Genomic DNA, 15,719 nt, shown 5'->3' on the forward strand with positions numbered 1-15,719 from the left:
CCACACTTACCTGGCACTACAAACACTGTTATTGCACAGCCACAAATACTGATGATTATTGTTTTTTACCATTACCATTACTATTGCTGTTATTATCAAATACAATAAAGTTATAATTACTACTTGACATTCATTAAGGCTTGCAAAGCACAACCACAAAACAGACTCCACCAAAGGTTTATATAATCATTTGGATAGGTAGAAAATAAAACCCCATGTACGAAACGCAATTAGAATGGACAGAATGTGGTTTTTTTTCACTACAGACTGCTTTCCCAAAGAGTATACAAAACTACTCTCTGAGATGCGTATGTAAGCCAAAGGTTTGCTTCGTGTGTCAGTGGAAGGAAATCCCTCGAGATACTGCTCTACTGCACTTCCCAGAACGTCTTAACACCCAGTACGTGCGCAGTAAGTCAGTTTCTCTCTAGATGGAACTACATTAACACCGGTGATATAGGTAGCATATTTTGTTAGGGTTGAAATTTCACTATTGTGAGGGTCATGAATACATATATGTACTTTTAAAATGTATTCCAACTGTTAAGTTCATGCTATATGATTGAGATTGAATTAGGCTCTTTCAAATACTACTTCACTGATTTCCACTAAGAATCATGAGTTGTCATAATTCTGAGACTCAAGCATCATCCCACAAAAGAGCTGATACCCCATCAGCCATTATGATCATCACAAAATGTGCAGATATTCTAAAACAATTGCTGCGCTGATAGGACTGGCTTGTGGCACGCGCTCAGGACACGGTACAGCCTCTATTCCAATCACAGTTCAAAAAAGACTGAAAATCTCTCCCCAGTGTCAATAGCAAATACTCTCCGGACATGTGTTTAAGGAGAATCTGTTGAGTATACACTACCAAATGCAACAGTGCATAAGGATCCAGGTAATTTTAAATAATGTTAAACTTACTGAGAAACAAGAAAAAGTCCATTCCTAAACCAACTTTCATCTGTAAAAAGTTCCACTGCTTTAATTAATGATTTTAAAAATAGTTCATCAAAGTCGCTTAGATCTGTTCAGTATGAAATACCATGCCTGTCTATCAACTTTCTGATATGCGAAGCGTAATTGCACCATTAAGAGCAACTTAATTCGTTCAGTCGATTAGTCCAGGAATATATCGGATAGATTACCTGCATCTAGCTCACTTTTCCCAAGTAAAACCAAGTTAGAACATTGTGCCTGTAATTCCCCATTTGTCTGTCCCTCCAGATCCATGTCCCATCCTTCTATTTTCTGTGAGGTTCATCTCTATGGACCACATTGCACACACTCCCTTGTCCTCTGGCTGCTGGGTGAGTTTGGCCAAGGGAGGCACCAGCAGGATCTTGGAAGGAAGAAGGAGAGGATTTGTCCCAGTTCTTCCCTTAAGGCCAGAGTTTGGCCAGTGGCGCCTTCCTCTGACCAAGCCAGCCCTGGGTCTTGGATTCTCCAACAACCATTCCCTTACACTTGCTCCTTCCTGACAGAGCTCCTTGGTCTAGATTGAGTGGGTCTCTTTTCTTTTGCACACAAAATGCCCTGAGTCCCTGATGAAAATAGAGGCTTATGTGGTACTCTAAAGTTTTAAAAAACCAAAGTGAATATTGTATTTCCTGCTGGGGTTTTTCCTCATGACCAAACAGGGAAGCCAAACAGAACTAACACATGTGCTCCGTACCATAAAATATCTGCATAGCACAGAATTTCAAGGATGATGGCCTGTGAATTGGTCCTTCCATGTGGATTATACAGGCAACTGCCTACCCTGTGTGATGTTTGGAGAAAATGATGGGTCTTGGGCCACACATGCACACAAAAATCCCTGCCCTAAAGTTTAATGCTTCTAAACCCATAGCTTCATCCCTTGTGTTTAATGATTCGTTCAATAAGAATAGCCCAGGGGTAAGGGAGGGTTAATTCTTTAAATGTCAGTAGTCATTTACACCTTAGTAAGATTAAAGGATACAAGAAAAGTTTTGGATGAGAACAAAAGAAAGACAGTAGGAGGGTTCCTAAGGAAAGGGGAGGCAAGGTGCGGTGGCTCAGACCAGCCTGACCAACATGGTGAAACCCCGTCTCTACTAAAAATACAAAAATTAGCCAGGCTAGTGGCGAGAGCCTGTAGTCCCAGCTGCTTGGGAGGCTGAGGCGGGAGAATGGCTTGAACCCGGGAGGCGGAGACTGCAGTGAGCCGAGATTGCACCACTGCACTCCAGCCTGGGTGACAGGAAGAAACTCCGTCTCAAAAAACAAACAAAAAAAAAAACAAAGAAAGGGGAAATGAAGACAGCACAAAGTAAGAAAACGAGGAAGATTCGGAGCTGATCTCATACCTCGCTGCATTTCCTAAAACCAGACCGAGAGTTACGGATAAAAAGCAAAGACGAGCAGAACTTTCACTGTGTTCCTTCTTGCCTGAGTCAACCTACACGTGATAGGCCTTATCAATCAAGCTCCCATTTGGTAGAATGACTTCCCTCTGCTCCCACGACTTATTCTTCCCACCAGAGCTCATCTGACACATTTGTTTCTTAGTGTTTAGGAAGCCCCTTGTTTCTGAGTATGAAGGATAGCAGGTCCCATGGGACAGGTAGGATTCATGGTCCAGAACCCAGGATGAACGCTGTGCCTATTTTAAAAGACAATTACAATACATATAGTGTTCACGTCAGTCATCCCGGTGTTTTATTTATTGTATCTGGAAGCAGATGGTCTTCAAAGTGTTTAAACACATTTGAACACGCAAGATCCATTATTTATTGCATGAGATAGTGAATAGAGGCAGAGTGTGGGGCCATTAGCAGGTACAGAAGGCTGGGAACGCCAAAAGGCAGCTGGCTTCCATGCAGCCCAAGAGAAAACTACCCTCTTGTCACATTCGTTTTCCAGTCCCAGAGCTGTTGGCCAAAAGCACACCTCCAGCCGGACCAGAAGCACTATCTACGTTGCTGTATGTGTGAAAATGAATGTCTCTTCTTGTTTTGCCAGAATGCATGGACAAATATGCAAGTTTAAAAAAAAAGAAAGAAAAAGGAAAGAAAACGGGTGTAAGTTACCAAAAAAAGCTTACTGGATTTAGAATGTCAAGGTCTAGAGAGTGGAAAGTGATTGATTTGGAAATCAAATGAGAAAAAAAAAAAAACTTTCTTAAAAATGGAGTGAAGGACCTACACCCTCCCCTTCTCCTCCTTTCCTGGTCTCCTCTCCTTCTTTATTATTGATACCTCTCTTTTTGATCTCTGCACTCCTTTGTTTTGGCTTCCCAGGTGCCTAGGGAAAATGGCTAGCAGTGAGTTCTTCAGCTTCCCGGCTCGGCTCGGGCTCCGCAGCCAGCCCCTCTGGCTCAGCCAGCTGGATCACACTGAATTAGTCAAGTACTTCATTATCTCCCCTCTCTGCACATTTTGCTCCAGGTAATAAATGCCCAAACAAGAGAGCCTTCTGCTGCACTGTCTGTGAAGTTCCAGGGCCTGGGCCAATTCTGCATATAGGCTCTGTGCCCTGGGAGGGCACCACTTTTCTTCCCTCGCCTGCAGTGCCCCCCAATCTCCGTTTAGTCACAGCGGTTCGCTAACCGTGAGCTGCTGATAACCCGCCGGCCGGCTGGGGAGCCCGGGAGCCCTTGCGGAGGCGTGGGCTGGCTCGAGTGCACAGGCCTGGCCCAGCGGGAGCGCCCGGAGAGCCGGCCCAATTATGATGTTGGGAGGGATGTCGTGATCCTCCGAGGCGGCTCTCGCTAACAGGCAGGGGCCTGGGGGTCCCGAGGCAAGGCCGGTCTCACAACGGACAGGCAAAAATGTAGATCTCTAGCTTTGGTGGGCAAAGCCACAGGGAGGAATTTTTAAAACATAATCAAGTGGCCACCCTTGAAAAGTCAGGTCAGGCTAAATCACGATGTGAACTGTGTGGCCGTGTCCCCTTGCTAGTAGATGGCCCGAAATAAGAGGCTCCTTCAGCTTCAGAAGTAAGATCCAGGTTGAGCCCTCCAAATGCAAACACATTTTCTCCCTCGATTTTCCTCTGACTTTGGGGTTTTGTAAGGTTTTTTTTGTTTGTTTTTTCTTCCTTCCTGCCCTGAGAACACGTTCAGCTCTGCTCATTGCAGCAGTGAGGCAAACCTCCAAGGCCTTCTTTCTGGTTGGTGACAGGCCAGGTACCTAAACCAGACGGAGCAGAATCAATAGAATTGGGCTTCTTGACCTGCACATTAAAGGGCCTTTTAGGGTGACTGAGATTGCAATGTCACAGAATTGTAAATGCACGTAAGAAAATTTGGCTATAGAGACTAGCACTTTAAAGCTAACACTGTCTTCATGTCAATTAAACAGGGAGAATGACCTATAGGGAAAGTTACAATTCAGGATTGATATGAATCAAGAGATTTTAAAGCAAGAGAAACTTTTTTTACATCCCTGGTACAAGTATTATGGGAAAGTCCACAGAGGAAGAAAGAATATATAGATCAACTCTCATTCATCAAAGCTAACTACTTTAATATCAAAGAATACGGGAGAAAGGGAGCTCTCAGGCAAAACGGGGGGTCCCCTCCTCCTGTACCCCCTGCTCCAAGTCATTAGGAAAAAAAAATGATAGAAAAGAAGCGTCTCTGGCCACCGAGGTCTAGACTGCAGCATTTAGATAAAAATATCAATGGCAAAATACTGCTAAATTAATCCAACTTCTTTTGATTATTGATGTCCTACTGTTTTGTGCCTGAAACAACATACAAGATGCATCAGTCATTTATAAATTATTCATTCAGTTATTTTGGCAGCAGTGTCTTTCCATTTATCAACTGATAAATGTACAGAAGATAAGAAGGGTAATTTTATAGCCTCTTGACATTTACCTTTGACATGATTTTCATATTTAATAAGGGAAAAACACTAATGAAATACGTTTGACAACACCGTAGGCATCATAGATTAACACCAGCAAAAATAAGCCACAGGCACCTGATCTCCCAGCTTTGGCCAGGAGCTCCAGAAACTCACCAGCTCCCTTCAGTTTCCTGCTTGACACACTCCCATCTGTGTCTGTAAACAGAAGTAGATATAATGAGAATTTTTGCTTTTGCTTCCTTGTTTGCTTGGTTCTGAGTAGCTCTACTTTGTGACCTAAACAGAAAGAGGCATTGTTTTTATTTTTGGTTTTTGGCAGGGTGGTAGCCTAAACAGTTTTATTTTCTAAAATACATCTACCAGGTAAATTGGATAGGTCTACAGGGATAGCGTATGCCTGGCGATTTTGTTATTCATACCAAAGCAACTCACTTTGAGCATTCATGCCAATTGGCCCTCTTGATTCTTGATAAAAGTTGCAATGGATAATCCCTTCACTATCTACTTCTCCACAATAATCAGGTCTTATTTGTGCCTTAATCTCACCAACCTTCTCACTGGGCTTTCCTTTCCACTTCTCTGATTAGTATTCTATAACTGTGCCATTGACTCACACCCCACAACACACACACACACACACACACACAAATACAAAATGTGTGGAGAGATCTGAGAGAAGCAAGGTTATCAAGTGACGCCCTGGGACCTAGATTGTGGGCTGGAACTGTAGCTAGAAAGAGTGGGTTGCTGAAATTGGACTGCTGGCTCTGGCCAATCAGAGGCCAAAAGATAAGATGACAGCAGTTTCTTCATGCACTCTAACCAATTGATATATCTAAATGTTTCCCTTACATCCAAAAGCTTCATCAACAGCATTCTGTAAAAGATCTGAACATATTATGAAAATAATTTAAATAGATTCCAGGAGGGAAATTAGATAGATAGGCAATTTTCATTTGGCTGTTCCCTAGAAGGACCTACAGATATAAAAAGTCCCTTTATCTTAGAGTTACTGGGATACCAGCCAGGAAACCAAAGCAGATTCTCAGAAATAAAACCTCAAAGGGGAATTTATCAGGATGACAGAACTAAAGTACCTGACAATGTTTGGAAGCAATGATGTTGTACAAAAATTATTTCACTTACGAGACTATAATTTCCTTGAGAAAATGAACCAAGTTACACTTATGTTAGTGTCCCCATAACCTAACACAATACCAGGCAATTAATAGGTATTCAATAAAAGTATGATTTTTTTTTTGCATTATAGTTAACATTTATTGAGGACTTGCCATCTGGCAGGTACTATGTTAAAAACTTGGTATAAATTATTTCATTTCATCAGCCTCATAATACTGTCAATATTAGTTTTCAATACTGTGAAGTATTTAGAGGCTAGGGAAAGAAAATCTAGAGAGAATAGTTTCCTGGGGTCACACAGTAGTAAGTGCCAGAGCTACGATAAAAAAAAATAAAAAAATAAAAAACCATAGACCATCTAATGCCAGAACCCATGCTCTTGGCTACATTTGTTGCCTCTTGGGTTGAACATCTAAGACCAGGACCGTGAAAGGAGGATGCTTGCTCAAAGTAGGACCACACAAAGCTGGCATCATTTTCATACTAAGTCACTGGGCTAGGGTTCATTAAGTTTTTCACATTATTATTATCCCAAGGGTCTAAAGCAGGGACTTTCTGGAGGCATATACAAATAAAATGCAGAGGGCAAAGCCAGAGCTTGAATTTTATTTGTATAATGGTAAGAAAAATTTACCCAAACTCAATAAGTAAAATGAGAAACAGAAAAGCGACGTTGAACTCTTTCTTTAATAAAACTCTAAGCTATTTTTTTAAAGCAACAAGCACCAACCCACAATGTAAGGAAGACATGCCAAATGCAATGACAGTCAGCTTGAGAAAGGACACCCTTTACTGCAGATCTCAAGCAAAGCCAACAGCACACACGTCTCCAACCCAAGCGACGTACTCTGAAAGGCAAAGCAATGGTCTATGTGCTTTTAACTATCTAGGGCTATATACTATATTATTTCTAAACTTAGTGGTTTAACTATCATAATTTAATGTCTCACAGTTTCTGCAGGTCAGGAATCTGGACATGGCTTAGCTGGGTCCCCTATTCAGGATCACTCATAAGCTATAATCAATGTGTCAGCCAGGGCTGCAGTCATCTGAAGTCTCAACTAGGGTAGGATCCACTTCCCAGCCCACTCATGTGATTGAGGGCTTTAGTTCCTTGCGGGATATTGGGGCTACTCTCAGTTCCTTGCCATATGGGCCCCTTCACAGGGCAGCGGAAAATATGCCGGCTTTCTTCATTACAGTAAGGAAGAAAACAACAACAATAAAAAAAAAAAGTGGGAACTAGATGGAAGTGACAGTTTTTAAATAATATAATCTTCAAGTGGCATCCATTTATCTATTTTTCTTGGAGGCAAGTCACTAAGTCCAGCCCATGGTCAAGAAGGGATTATACAAGGATGCAAATATCACAAGGTGAGGATAAGCGGGGCCATCTTAAGTGTTCACTTATTTCATCTTACTTAAAACTAAAGGAACAGGTGTGTTGACTTGCAGTGGGAAATTCCTTGAGCCAGTTAGAACAGAGTCATGAAAAATACAGAATATTGGAATGAGCAGAGAATCTATCAAGTGATATCTGCAGAATGCGTTCTGTGTTTGGCAAATGTGACAAATTGTGTTAATGGCCCAATTCTGCACCCTTGTATCCATGCTCTTCTTCATGCAACTTTTCAGTTACTCTCACTAAAAAGGTACAGGTCCTTTCCTCATCTTTGGGATCTTGGCTCAGCTAAGTCATGAGCTTTAATGATGTGCCAGTTCCAAGACAAATTCTCAAGAGTCCTGTGTATTTCTCCTTACTCTCTTGCACCTCTGCTGTTGCTATGAGAAGGATAAAACTAGGACTAATATGTTGGTCTTAGGGGATAAATGAAAACTATGTAGAGCAAAACCACTCCCAGCCTAGGCCAGCCTAAATCAGCCAACCACTGCCAGCTGTAGACTTAGGAATGAGCCAACTTAAAAATTAACCAACTTATGAATGTGACCAACATGATCGCAATAACTAATAAAAGTTGGTTGTTTTTTAAGCCACTAAATTTTGAGATGGTGTGTTATGCTGGAATAAGCAACTCATACAGTATGGGAAAGGAAGGAATATCTGCATTAGGATCATTCTTTTACTAATAATCTCAGCTGGCTTGGAAGAAGTAAATCAAAAGATCTAAAGGAATAACCTATCAAAGCCATAAGAATTTTTGCAAGGCTAAAACATAGTTTTGCCTTCTTTGGAAGATTAGCCTCCTAAAAATACCTGGTCCAGAGAAAATCTGCTTTGTTCCAAGAAAAATGAAAGTCTTTAGTAAAATGAACTAGCATAAAAATCCCAAAAATATAACATAAAAAAAGAAAGAAGAAAATGCAAGTGAAATGGCATATCCCCTCAAAATATTGGCATAAAGCTACTGAAAGCAAGAAAAAATATATAAGTATAAATTTTGAAAATGTAACAAATCCATTGCCCCTACAAACAAGAGCTCAAGTAATATGCAACGATCAGAGAATGTACAGGGGACTAACATAATAGTCAAACCATGAGCTTGAAGAGCTAAGGGAAGAAGTCAGACAAAAAAGGTAGTGGAGCTCCTCCCGTCGCCCAAGATGCCAAAAGGAAAGAAGGCCAAGGGGAAGAAGGTGGCTCCGGCCCCTGCTGTCATGAAGAAGCAGGAGGTCAAGCAAGTGGTGAATCACCTGTTTGAGAAAAGGCCTAAGAATTTTGGCATTGGACAGGACATCCAGCCCAAAAGAGACCTCACCCACTTTGTGAAATGACCCCGCTATATCAGGTTGCAGCGGCAGAGAGCCATCCTCTATAGGCAGCTGAAAGTGTCTCCTGTGATTAACCAGTTCACCCAAGCTCTGGGCCACCAAACAGCTACTCAGCTGCTTAAGCTGGCCTACATGTACAGAACAGAGACAAAGCAAGAGAAGAAGCAGAGGCTGTTGGCTCGGGCCAAGAAGAAAGCTGCTGGCAAAGGGGACGTCCCCACTAAGAGACCACCTGTCCTTTGAGCAGGAGTTAACACCATCACCACCTTGGTGGAGAATAAGAAAGCTCAGCTGGTGGTGACTGCACATGACTTGCATCCCATTGAGCTGATGGGCTTCTTGCCTGCCCTGTGTTGTAAAACGTGGGTCCCTTACTGCATTATCAAGGGGAAGGCAAGACTGGGACATCTAGTCCACAGGAAGACCTGCACCACTGTCACCTCCACACAGGTTAACTCAGAAGACAAAGGCACTTTGGCTAAGCTGGTGGAAGCTATCAGAACCAATTACAATGACAGATATGATGAGATCCACTGTCACTGGGGAGGCAATGTCCTGGGTCCCAAGTCTGTGGCTCACGTTGCCAAGCTCAAAAAGGCAAAGGCTAGAGAACTTGCCACTAAACTGGGTTAAATGTACACTGTTGAGTTTTCTGTACTTAAAAATAATTAAAATAATACAAATTTTCCTTCAAAAAACGGTGGTGGAGAAATGAAGTTTACACTACAAGTAATATAAAAAAGAACCAATGATACTGAAAGTATAATGGGGACACGGATGACAGGAATGAGGAAAAGCAAACAAAATGAGATGGGACTAAACAGGCTTAAAATGTTAAAGAGAAAATGATTGGCAAGTAAGACAGATGCAGAAAACATAATAGCTGTATAATGTTTGTCCCTGTAGAAGTAAAATAATAAAACAGAAAAAATAAAGACATAATTCAAGAAAAGTTGCCAACATTATAAAAGATTTGAATTTATAGAAAAAAGGACACACTATATCAAAGGAAAAATTATTATAGAAAAATCAAAATATTGGGCTGGGCACGGTGGCTCACGCCTGTAATCCCAGCACTTTGGGAGGCTGAGGCAGGCGGATCACAAGGTCAGGAAATCAAGACCATCCTGGCCAATATGGTGAAACCCCGTCTCTACTAAAAATACAAAAAAATTAGCCAGGCGTGGTGGCGGGTGACTGTAGTCCCGGCTACTTGGGAGGCTGAGGCAGGAGAATGGTATAAACCTGGGAAGCAGAGCTTACAGTGAGCCGAGATTGTGCCACTGCACTCCAGACTGGGCAACAGAGCAAGACTCTGTCTCAAAAAAAAAGAAAAAGAAAAAGAAAAATCAAATTATTCTCTTTGAGACATCCCAGAAAGTTACTAAACTTCAAAGGCAAAAAAAGAATAACCTGGGGATCAAGACAAAAGATCAAGTATTTAGAGGAAGAAAAAAATGCTAGTCTCAAAGTTCAGAAAAATCAATGCCAGAAGACAGAGGAGCAGTGCCTACAAGACCCTCTAGGAAAGAACACGTGACTGAGGTTTAAACCCAGACAGACTGTTATTTACCAATCACTTTTTCAGATACAAAAAGATTTTAAATCTCAGTAGCTTTATTAAGAAACTATCAGAAAAGTAACTTCAGACAACCAAGAAAGAAATGGAGTCACTATGGCTAAAGAACTGGCAGAGAGGATTTTAAACCATGGAGCTGCATGACCAAGACTTGAACGAATATGAGACTTGTAAAGAATAGACTTTTATAACTTTAAACTCTGACAAAGTAGAAATTATATTTTTAATTATTTTTTCTTTTTCTTTTTTTTTTAAGAAACGTGGTCTCACTTTGTTGCCCAGGTTGGTCTCGAAATTCTGAGGTCAACCAGTCCACCCACCCTGGTCTCCAAAAATGCCAAGTGAGCCACTTCACCTCCCAAAATGCTGGTGAGCCACTGTGCCTAGCCAGTATGATTTTTTTTTAAATTAAGATGAGAGGAAAAAAAGTAAAAGGGAATATAGATTTGCTTATTTCTTCTTAAAAAATTGTTTTAATTGCCTGGGGTCAAATGAGGCAATTTAAACCTGACATATCAAATAACAAAGCAATAACTGCACTTAGAGATATAAATATAATTTTTTAAAATAATATAAACAATTAAAATTGGATGATAGGAGGAAGTATGTAAGACAAACAAATTAATTTTCAATTGCTTCTATTAGAGAGTTGATAGATACTCTCTTGAAGAACAGAAGATTAAGTGTATTATATAATCTTATAGTTATCAAATAATTACTAGGACAAAAATTAAAACTTTTAAAATTATTATAAGAAGCAAAGAAAGCAGAGCATGAGATGAAATAATTAAAAAGAAACAATAACAGAAAGCTTGGCATACTATATAAGAGAATTTAGAAATAAAACTCACTAGAAAACAAACCGTCATCTGAAATATTAAAACTCTCTAGTAAACAACGCAGAAAAGAATAAGATCAAACCAGAAATTATGGAATATTTAGAAAATGATGGAAATGAATCATTACATATCACCTAAGAGATATTGTCCAATCATGCTTAATGCAGAAACATTAGATACAGTCTTACTAAAGACAGGAACAAGATGCACATGTCCTCATCATCACTGTTAGTCCACATTGTTCTGAAAGTACTAGCCACTGCATTTATTGTTTAAAGAAAATATTTACCTCTAAACACATAGGAAAAACAACTGAAAAACCACAATGACAAAAAAATTTAGGAAGGTGCCTCCAGTACAAAATCATTCTCCTTCCTATATAAAAACAAACAACCAATAAGAATATGAACTGAACGGGGAAGAAACATTTATTATAGCAATAAAAGAATAAAATACATAGGAACAATAGACTTTTTTCACCAATAAACAATTAGCATAAGAAGAAAACTTTTAAATGCTATTGAGGGACATGGAAGAACATTTAAATAAAGAAGCTTCTTTTAGGATAGCAGCAGCCAACACCAAAAATATATTCGTTCTTCCTGAGATAATAAATTTAACACAATCTTTGTAAAAATTCCAGAAAATTGTATTTGTGGAAAAAAATTGTAGAAAATATGTTTTAAATTTAAATAAAAAGAAAAATGGAGATTTTTGAGGCAAATTCTGTGAATGAAGAATAATAAAGGGGTGATCAAGTCTAACATAAATTTCAGTAGGCTATAATAATTCAAGTGGATAAATATTGCAAACAGGATAAAAAGCTCAGAAGTAGATCCAATATACACAAAAGTTGGCATTCCAAACTTATAAGCAGACAATAAAAAATTCAGAAAATAGTTTGTGAACAACCGGAAACCCTGTGGAAAGAACAGAGTTGGGAAAATAGCTATCTCCCAACTTACATCAAAATAAATTCCAAATGGACAGAGGTTTAAACTGTACAATATAAAACCATCAACCTAGGAGCAAGGTTTTATAATAATGGACTAGGGAAGGTCCTTCTAAATATGACCTAAAATTCAAAAGCAATAGAACATTCATTGAAATGTATAAAAATAAAACTTTCCTGACTGGAAATAAGCCCTGTAACAAAATCAAAAGACTAATTACAAAACTGGGGGTGAGGGAGGAGAAGGGAATGCAACTAATATCACAAACACAGGCCGATGGCTATAATAAATGAACAGTTCTGACATATCAATAAAAGAAACAGAGAAACTAGGCAAAAAGATACATATTCACAAACATACATATATTGTACATATTTACATATATGTATACGAGTGTGTATGCACAAAAACACGCATATACATATGGGAGATTCACAGAAAAAGGAAATAAAAATGTCTCTTAATCACATGGAAAGATGTTGAACTTCATTCATAATAAGAAATAAAAATTAGAACCTAACTAAAAGAACTTAACTGTTTTAACCTATGAGATTAGCAAAGATTAGATAGAGTTTAGTAACAGTGTGTTATCATATGTACACAGAGGTACTTTCCTAGAAAAGTAAGTGAAAAAATTGTCCGACCACCATACTAATCACCCTTATTTGATGATCAGACATTATATATACTACAGCATATACAGTATACAGCATATACCCTATAAACATATACAGTTATTATGTGTCAATCAAAACATTAAAAATGTTTTTAAAATTTTTAAAGCATGGATTACTTACGCTATTATCTTACATTAGTTTGGGCTACTTTTAAGCTTCATAGAAATGGAATCTTGCAGTTCCTACACTCTTGTCGCCAGCTTCTTTTACTCATCACATTGACTGTGATTTATCCGTGTCACTTTATATCATAGGTTTTGTTCTTTTCATTCCATGATATGAATCTACCACAATTTATCCAGTCAACGGTGAGTGGACTTTTCATTTGTTTCCAGTTTGAAGCTGTGGGGAATAATGCTACTATAAATAGTCTTGTACAAGTCTTTTGGTGCAGTACATGGTGATGGTTAAACTAGTGATAGCTAAAGAGTTATGGAGATAGCTGGATAGACTACAGATATTAAGAAGGGTGAAGGTAAATAGCCCTAAATTATATCCAAATGCTCTTCATTGCTCAAATATAGTAACAATAGCAATAAGTCCAAAAAGTTTTACCCTCAATGGTATTTATCACTTTCAGCCTTGGTTTCATAGAACAGCACATAGTTTTTTAACAAGCATAAGCTAAAAAAAAATGTGCCAATTAATTAGCTTCACAAATGGTTGCCTTGCTGTTTTCTACTTCTTTTAGGGTGGATTTGATCTGTATGTATTCAGTCCTGAACTTCAGCAATATAAATGACCATGCTTGCCCTTATCCACCTTCTTACAGTATATGACTGACAGGGACATACCAAGATGCAGGACTAAGGATTTGTTAGGAATGTGAATTCACAGACTGGAAGGCAGAGGGCAAAAATCATCTTAAATCTCTGTTTAAAATACTTTCATTTTAAAATGCTACTCTAAATTGTTTTGTTTTGTTTTGCTTTGTTTTGTTTTGTTTTGTTTTGTTTGAGGCGGAGAATCTCTGTCACCAGGCTGGAGTGCGGTGGCGCGATCTCAGCTCACTGCAATGTCCAGCTCCCGGGTTCAAGAGATTCTCCTGCCCCAGCCTCCCCAGTAGCTGGGACTACAGTTGCACGCCACCATGCCCAGCTAATTTTTGTATATTTAGTAGAGACGGGGTTTCACCACGTTGGCCAGAATGGTCTCAATCTGCTGACCTCGTGATCTGCCCGCCTTAGCTTCCCAAAGTGCTGGGATTACAGGCGTGAGCCACCACACCCGGCCTAAACTGTATTTTTTTATAATAACATAAGCTTTAAACTAAGACTGATCTGCAGAGGTCTTAACATAAAGGTGTTCGTTTCTGAAGAAGAAAACTTTGCTTCTGAAAAAGTTATTATATGACATTTCCAATGCAAATAATACCTAGACACAGAAAACAGCTGCAAAAAATGTCATATATTTAATTTCTTAAATAGCATTTAAAGGAAGAAAAGCAAAGTATTATCACATTCTGATTTGAGAAAAGTAATTGCATGGGTATCAATACTGGAGAGTAGCAGTACCCCATTAGTGCCTGTAATTTTTATTTCTTGATTCTGCTGTAGGAATGCGTTTTGTAGGTAAGCTAAACACCAGAAAGACTTGTCATACTGTGGAAAGTGGGAACTATTGAGAAAATAAATAGTCAAAGTGCTTAGAAACTGCTACTAGGACAAGAAAAATGCACAGGAGTTTCCAGAGATAGAAAGCCAGAGGGTATTTGAATGGACAATGCCCCAACATGATGTAGGTAGAAGTGTTTAAATTTTAGGTAAAGAATTGAGGTAAGTAAAGGCCAGGCGCAGTGGCTCATGCCTGTAATCCCAGCACTTTGGGAGGCCGAGGCGGGTGGATCACAAGGTCAAGAGATCAAGACCATCCTGGCCAACATGGTGAAACCCCATTTCTACTAAAAATACAAAACTTAGCCAGGTGTGGTGGCATGTGCCTGTAGTCCCGGCTATTTGGAAGGCTGAGGCAGGAGGCTTGCTTGAACCTGAGAGGTGGAGGTTGCAGTGAGCTGAGATTGTGCCACTGCACACCAGCCTGGCGACAGAGTGAGACTCCATTTCAAAAAAAAAAAAAAAGAGAAAGAGAGAGAATTTAGGTAAGTAAGAAAGCAAGTTTCTCATTAAGTTCGAGTATCAAATCAGGATTGGCTTAAGGTTTACTGAGAAAGATACCAAGTCATGTTTATTTTTTTGAAATTTCCCTGTACATGTGTCACTTCAAATCACATTTGGTGATATTGGTTATTTAGCTATCGGAGAGAAACTCATTGTGTAGTGGAAGGAATAAGAAAGAACTGTCAAACTTCACTAAAAAACAACTTTATAGCTGAGGGAAGGTGATTAAACGTTCCTGAGCCTCAGTTTTCCAATCTGTAAAATGAGAATAAAAAGAAATGCAATGGGCTAGGCACGGTGGCTCACGCCTGCCATCCCAGCACTTTGGGTGGCTGAGGTGAGAGGATTGCTTGAGGCCAGGAGTTCGAGACCAGCCTGGGCAAAATAGTGGGACTCTGTCTCTACTCAAATAAAAAATAAATAAATGGAGTTGTTTTGAAGATTTTAAAACTGAGTATATAAAAGTCACAGTAAGTATTTCCTTTTTTTAAAAAATTTATTTATTATTTGTTTTCTGAGATGGAGTCTCGCTCTGTCACCCAGGCTGGAGTGCAAGTGGCGCAATCTTGGCTCACTGCAACTTCCACCTCCCGGGTTCAAGCAATTCTCCTGCATCAGCCTCCTGAGTAGCTGAGACTACAGGCCTGTGCCACCATGCCCGGCTAATTTTTTGTATTTTTAGTAGAGATGGGGTTTCACCATGTTAGCCAGGATGGTCTTGATCTCCTGACCTCATGATCCACCTGCCTCAGCCTCCCAAAGTGCTGGGATTACAGGCGTGAGCCACCACACCTGGCCTCCTTCTTTTATTTAATAAAGTTATCTTATTGACCTCAAAAT

The 15,719-nt window shown here is 39.6% G+C and overlaps 1 long non-coding RNA gene and 1 pseudogene across 1 annotated transcript in view; one reads left to right on the forward strand and one right to left on the reverse strand.

Moving 5' to 3' along the window:
- The window catches only part of LOC115836270, a 260,658-nt gene that overhangs the window by 167,626 nt on the left and 77,313 nt on the right, over nt 1–15,719 (reverse strand). The window lies entirely within an intron of this gene.
- On the forward strand, nt 8,532–9,347 carry LOC100599229 (annotated as a pseudogene).

This window comes from Nomascus leucogenys, chromosome 8 (genome assembly GCF_006542625.1).
Source record: "Nomascus leucogenys isolate Asia chromosome 8, Asia_NLE_v1, whole genome shotgun sequence".
NCBI classification, from domain to species: domain Eukaryota; kingdom Metazoa; phylum Chordata; class Mammalia; order Primates; family Hylobatidae; genus Nomascus; species Nomascus leucogenys.